This window comes from Orycteropus afer, unplaced genomic scaffold (assembly GCF_000298275.1).
Source record: "Orycteropus afer afer isolate SDZICR_OR568_19922 unplaced genomic scaffold, OryAfe1.0 scaffold00724, whole genome shotgun sequence".
NCBI classification, from domain to species: Eukaryota; Metazoa; Chordata; class Mammalia; order Tubulidentata; family Orycteropodidae; genus Orycteropus; species Orycteropus afer.
Window position 1 is genome coordinate 983,894 of NW_006922311.1, and position 7,143 is coordinate 991,036.

A 7,143-nucleotide genomic window follows, 5' to 3' on the forward strand; every position below is an offset into this window, starting at 1 on the left:
TCTTTCAAGATATCAATTAGGTTAATGAAGTCATTCCATATTCTTATTACACTCCTAATCCCTTCTTATCATGTGTTATAAAAGAAGCAGAGGCACACAAGGGGAAGACAGACACCATGTAAAGATGCATCTAAAAGCCAAGGACAGCCAAGGAACATCCAAAGCCATCAGAAGTTGGAAGAGACAAGAAAAGATCTTTCCTTAGATCAGAGAGAGAATGGCCCTACCAGTACCTTGAATGCAAACTCCTAGACAACAGAGTGTGAGACAATAAATTCCTGTTCTCTAAAAACACCCACATTGTGGTATTTTTTTTTAAGCAACCCTCAGAAGGTAAAACACTCACCTTAACTCAAATCACAACTTTTTCTGAGTGATACTGGGGACTAATGCATCATAACCAAATAATGCCATTAATAGAAAGGATGGGAGAAGCCCACTAAAACAAACAAACAAACAACAACAACAACAACAAAACAACTAAAGTCACTGCTCTCAACTTGGACCTGACTCATAGTGACCCCTCCTTGGATTTCTGAGGCAGTATCACTGTGGAAGTAGATTGCCCAATCTTCCTTCCATGGAGTGGCTGGTGGGTTTGAACTGCCAGACTTCTGGCTAGCAGTCAAATTGTCTTGGGCACTATGCTACACATGTACTCTCATTTTAGTCTCATACTAACCTTCAGAAATAGGTACTTCCCCCATTTATAGATGAGATAACTGAGATTCAGTGAAGGTTTATGAGTAATAGATCTCAAAAGCAAAATGTTAAATCTGGATTCTATTTCAAGTCAGTCTGAGCCCGAACAAAGTTTTTCACAACAAAATAACACTGTCAAATGTATCTGGGATAATCTGGGTATATTTGAGAGTATTCTCCAAACAACTGAAGTTTACCATTTAGAAACCTAAACTTTTAACCATTAAGGAAAACTTTCTAAAAATTAACTTTGACTTCAGATGGGTTCTTGTTATGCATATCTCTCGTGCTATTACCCTGGCGATGATATTACTGAGGGATATCAAGGAGATTGACTGCTTTGCCTAGAAAATATCCTAGATGACTGGGATTTTCTAGTTAGTTTGTCATTGTCCTAATATTTGGCTTTCACTACTTGCAAAGAAGTACTCATTTGACCAGACACTAAGAAATTACTAATATTTTAAATCAGAAAACCAAAGTCACTTTCTGATGCTGCCAAATGGAATTTTGTTAAATTGTATCTTTTCTGACATTTAGTTTCTATATATGACACACATGGGTATTAATACTTATCCCATAGAGTTATTGTGTCAACTTAATGAGATACATAGAAAAGTGCTTTGAATTCTGAATACAAACCAACTGCCATTGAGTTGATTCTGACTCATAGTGACTCTTTAGAACAGCATTAGGACTGTCCTGTAGAGTCTCCAAAGCTATAAATCTTTACAGAACCAGAGTGCCTCATCTTTATCTCGGAAAGTGGCTGGTGGGTTCAAACTGTCGGCCTTTTGGTTAGCAGCCAAATGCTTTAACAACTACAAATACTAATTAGTATTCCTTAGCCACTCCTCAGAAGGAAGGTTGGGTGATCCACTTCTGTAGTGATATCACCTCGGAAACCCAAGGAGGGGTTGCTTTGAGTCAAGTCCAACTCAATGGCACATAACAACAACAACGACCACTAAAATATAAATATTTCCATGCTAAAGTTGTTCAGTAAGTCTGAACAATAGCTCACATCTTTTGGCAATTACTCATCTCTTTTACATATAGCTCATGTGTTCTGCATATGAAGGTATGTTCATTCAATTATGTGTCTTGATTAGACATGAAGGTTTATGCATTGTTGTTATATGTGTTTGTGTGTGTGTAGTATTTGGTAGTGGCAAAAGTACCTTATACTCTATTTTTATCTGCGTATTTGTAATAGGAACGTGCTTTTGATTTTCTCTTTCAACTCAACAACTAATTCTTGCTTCAAAAATATTTTCTCTAGCTTTTTATTCCAATCTTTCATCCTATCTTTTTCTCTTCTGTACAGTTGGGGATTGCATTTATCCCAAATGTTCCTTCAAGCTCTAAAACTCTCTGATTCTATTGCTGTCTCTTGAATTGCCTCTAAGCCTTCTCTATGCTTTTGAAATTATGGTCACAGTTCACTGAATAACCCACGGATGTGATGAAGGCTGACCCAGAAGGATATGTCATTCTCAAAGGGTTGATCATGGCTCTTTTATAATAAAGTTAAACTAAATTTCTGTATAGAACTTAAATGGCACTACTTCCAATTTAAATATTGCTTCAAAAATCAGTAATTACTTGACACCTTTGGCAATGGGTCATTTTAACATGTAGAAGATAATTGTAGAGTCTTTTTTTAAATAAAACATGACCTATTAAAGAAAGGGGGATTTTCTTACAGTTTTTGAATACAAATGTCATATAGTTCACATAAGATCAAATACTCATATTTATGGGAGTTTTCCTAATGAATTGATAAATTATTTTCAGTAAATACATACAAATTACAAGACAATAATACAGTATCTCCTTTGGTGTTTGGCTGGAATATTATGTGTGTGTGTGCCATACAGCATACACACATATACACATATTGGAAAGAAACTGCTATTATTCATTATTTCCATCTTCTAGGCAATATGAAAAATATGGCTGAATGTATATAAACAGTGTTTTGTGCACCAAATCGTGCTTTGGGTTCATTCTTACTCTAGAAGACCTAACAAGGGAACAGCTTCTTCTTAAAGAATACTCTATTTCAGCCAGCTCCAGAGTATAGATGGTGTCTCATCAGTCTTTCATGCTAGAGGTCCTGCTGCTACAGCTTCTGTCACCGTAAAAGGACTGCTCTGAGTGCCTCTTGTGCGGATGCCAACACAGACTCTTGAGTTTTGAGTCAAAGGCCACATTCTGCTTATTCATGTGCCAAAATGAGAAAACTTCAATATTAATGTCCCAAAGACTGAACCAAATATACAGTGGCATCCTGGCAGACTAGCAAAAGAAGGTGTATTTTGAGAGATAAAAATGATGTGTGGAAAATTTGTTTTTAAGAATTATTTGTTATTCCTTGAAGTAGAGTATAAGAAACTTTAACAAACTTTCAAGAAGGCACAAAATTATGTGATGAGTTATATATGCATAGTTTACTGATAACTCTTGGAATCATTTTATTCTGGTAGCAAGTTTAGTGATTATTATTTCAACATGAGAAGTGTGAGGTGAACCAAATTAAAATTGTGTCCCTTCTGCAATAAAATTGAATATTTGCATTCAAAATTTGTGGTTTTTTAATCGAAGCATAATTTAATTTTTTTATAAAAAGTAACTCCCATGATATTAAAGTATTACATTTGTATTTTGTCTAGTAAATTAAAAGAAAAAAAGAGAAAACTGATTTCTGAAATATAATTAAATTAAATGGTCCTATTCAATGTAACCATGAAGACAGTATCTAAAATTATCAGAATTTGTGTTTTTAATGTGAATGGGGTACATGGATGATGAAAATAGTTCAATTTCACAGTAATGAGTAATATAAATGGGCTCTGATTAGGTGCTGGATTGTAAATTTCAGGTATCAGACACTTACAAAAAAGGCATTTGAAGATGGTCACAGAAGAGTCATTATTTCTGTAATCCACAATGGAAAATGTGCATCTTGAGAAAAAAGAGAAAATGCTTATTTCTCCTTTTTATAAATGTGAAAAATAGGATCTCAATGGAAAACAGTATGTCTTCAGTCAAATCTTCTGAAGCAATTTAGGAATTATGAATCCAATTTCATATCGGAACTGGAATCATAGCTGGTCAGTGATATCTAGCTCCCACTCTTACCCATAACACTATTTGCCTTAAGAGGCCTCTGTGTCTTCCCATTGATGCTAGTCATTTATCCAAATGGACTTTTTCTTTAGTTACGGCTGGAATTTTTTTTCGTTGTTGTTGTTCAATGAATGTTTGATCTGCTTTAAAGTTGTATTCATTCATTTTCTTTCTGTCTGGAAGAAAGAAGTTGGAAGAGTTCAAGAGCTCTTTCTTTGTCTTCCTCTCTTGGTGATGTCATCTGAGTTCAACCATGAGAGATTTTATTTAGTGCATTTTATTTCATTCATTGCTTTTAACAGCATCTAATTATAACAGGAGGAGCTCTGGTAGCATAGTGCCCAGGGCACTTGACTACTAACAAGAAGGCTGGCAGTTCAAATGACCAGCCACTCCTCAGAAAGAAGGTTGGGCAATCTACTTCTGTAGTGATACTGCCTTGGAAACCCAAGGAGAGGTCGCTATGAGTCGGGTCTGACTCGAGGTATGCAACAGCAATTATAACAGGTGTGCTATTTTAAAACAGTGCCATGTTTTATAACAGTTCCTTGAGCTACTTTGCAATCCCTTGAACCTCTAACATGTTTATAATTTCTTATTTGTAAACTATTAATATATGCTGAGTATTCATAATGTTAATTATCAACAAGATGATTGAATTATGAATAACACATATCACAGAAACTGTGGTGGTATACATTATAAACCTACCTGATTGCCTTTTTCATTTTGATTAACAGAAAATCAGTAATTTCCTGGCAGGTAATGAAATACCACAGAGTTCTTCATCTTAGTTCCAGTTATCCTACTTATTCCACTTACTTTTTTGATTTATAAACCATCATTATTACTGTAACAATCTTTGAGATTTGATTACTGGTGAAGCTAAAATATGCATTTTCAGTCATGTACCTGTCTACTCATTCATCCTAAATAGACTGTTAAAATGTTATTTCAATAATTGAGGTTTTTTTTTTTTTTTTTTTAATAAGGTTGTATTTATTAAAATCAATACAAAAACCTTGGAGTTTACAGATTACCTACTGCATTGTTAATTCAAGTTAGTGCCAAAGAGAAGAGTTAATCATTTCAAGGTAAGTAATGGGAAAATTTTAAGTCAGAATTAAGTACATATCTGGTTGCAGACTGAGCTTAGTATTCAAGCTCTGAGGGCTCAATATGTTCCTCCAAGTTCTCAACTGTTAACAGCCCAAATTGAATGCTTCCCTCAGACCAACACCTGCGACCTGAGATGGTTCCCACTCTACTCTTCGGACAGCTGATACATTGTTTTTTCTGCCTTTTCTTTTTTGAATTTTATTTACCCTTAGGTAGGAATAATTCAGAAGGGGCATATAACTGCATGGCAATGAACAGATGTTCATAGAGTTGCTCTGCTTCAGGACAAGCTCAGGAGAGTTTCTACAGAGGTTAATGTTAGTAGTTCTTGGCACAGTCCATGCATCAGGCTTCCACTATACAGTCGAATCAGGTCTGGCTCTGGTAGAGGAGTGGACAGCAACTCGCTGAAATACACTCCCATCTGCAGACAGCACTGCCATTGAGAGAAGAGGTGCGTGACGTCTAAATGCAACCTCCCACTCAGCCTGGCCTGCACCCTCACTTGGTGGAACTCTTTGTACATTTTAGCACCATATTCCCTCACATCTTCCTTGTCTCACCTTAGTCTCAATCTTTTCTCTATCTCAGCACCTTATCCTCTGTTTTACTTCTTTCTTTACAAGTCTGTCTTGCAGGCAGACTGTGTCCATTCATCCCAAACTCCTTAAAGCATCTTGCACAGAGTTGTTTAAAAAATGCACCCTGGTGTGTATGAAGTCACTGGGAAGCCTAGTTCCGAGGCTGTAGTAAGCTAGAGGCGCCAGTTTGAGCAAGCAGGGAAGGTGCTTTTGGGCTTCAATGCCTGAGATCACTGAGAAAAACTGGGAAGTAAGCCCCCAAATGGCAGCCATCTAGTTAGAAACATTTCCTGCTCTCTTCTTCCACCCATTGGGCTCTGCAGACACTTCCGCCTGGTGATGAGCTCTGGCACCCCCTCTTCCTGCGCCCCTTAATAATAAGGATATAATAACAGTATTATAGACTGATACAGCCGTCAATTTATTACCGTTCAAGAATTTTGCATGTAAATCTCAGTAAGCAAATCTGAGTCTTTGTAAGGATATCAGAGAATATAGATGCCCTCTTTGCATCCATAATTGTTGTTGTTGTTATGTGCCGTGAGTTGGACCTGACTCATAGCGACCCCTTCTTGGGTTTCCAAGGCAGTATCACTACGGAAGTAGATTGCCTCATCTTCCTTCCGAGGAGTGGCTGGTGGGTTTGAATGGCCAGCCTCTGGTTAGCAGTCAAGTGCCTTAGGCACTATGCCACCAGAGCTCCTAGAGGTATCAACATTTGTTGCATGAGAGTAATGCTGAATCTTTTCTTTTCTTAAATTGTGATTTAGGTGAAAGTTTACAGAGTAAATTAATTTTCCATTCAACTGTCCATACACATTTTGTTTTATGACAATCACCATCTCTTCTCATTTCCTCCCTGTGGCTACCCTTTCCCTATGTCCTTCTTTCCTATGAATTTCTGCCCTCTGATCTATCTCCCCATGCCAGTGCTGCCCTTCTGATCTCCCATGATTGGTTATTCTAAGGAGTGTACCTACCTAGTGTACTTGTTCATCTTGTAGGTTTATCCACAGGAATTAGTTCAATTCCAAGCCTGAATGGTGACTCGGGCCATAGTCTAGAGGTTTCTGTCAGATAAGCAAGTCTAGTCTTTTTCATGATTTTGAGTTTTTTTCACATTTTTCTCCCACTGTATCCAGGATCTCCTATTTTAATCACCTTCTGAGTGGTTGGCAATGGTAGCTGGACACCATCTAATTCCATGTATGCTGAGGTCCACTAGTTCCTTAGATTAATTATTTCCATGCATCTTTGATTTTCTTCATTCTTTTCTCTGGACAAAGAGAGACCAGTAGTTTCATCTTAGAAGACTGCTCACAAGTTTTTAAGACCTTAGTCACTATTTGCCAAAGTGAGATACAGAACATGTTTTTGTGTCATATGTTATGTCAATTGAGCTCGATGTCCCTGCAAGCATGCTTCTGAGCCTGCAGGCCCAGTGACTCAGTCCCTCAAGGTGTTTGGCTGTGGCTGAGAAGTTGCCATAATTTTTACCCATTAGCTCTTAAATTTATGGATATTCTTATGTTGTTGTTGTTGTTATGTGCCGTTGAGTCCGACCCGACTCATAACGACCCCTCCTTGGGTTTCTGAGGCAGTATCACTA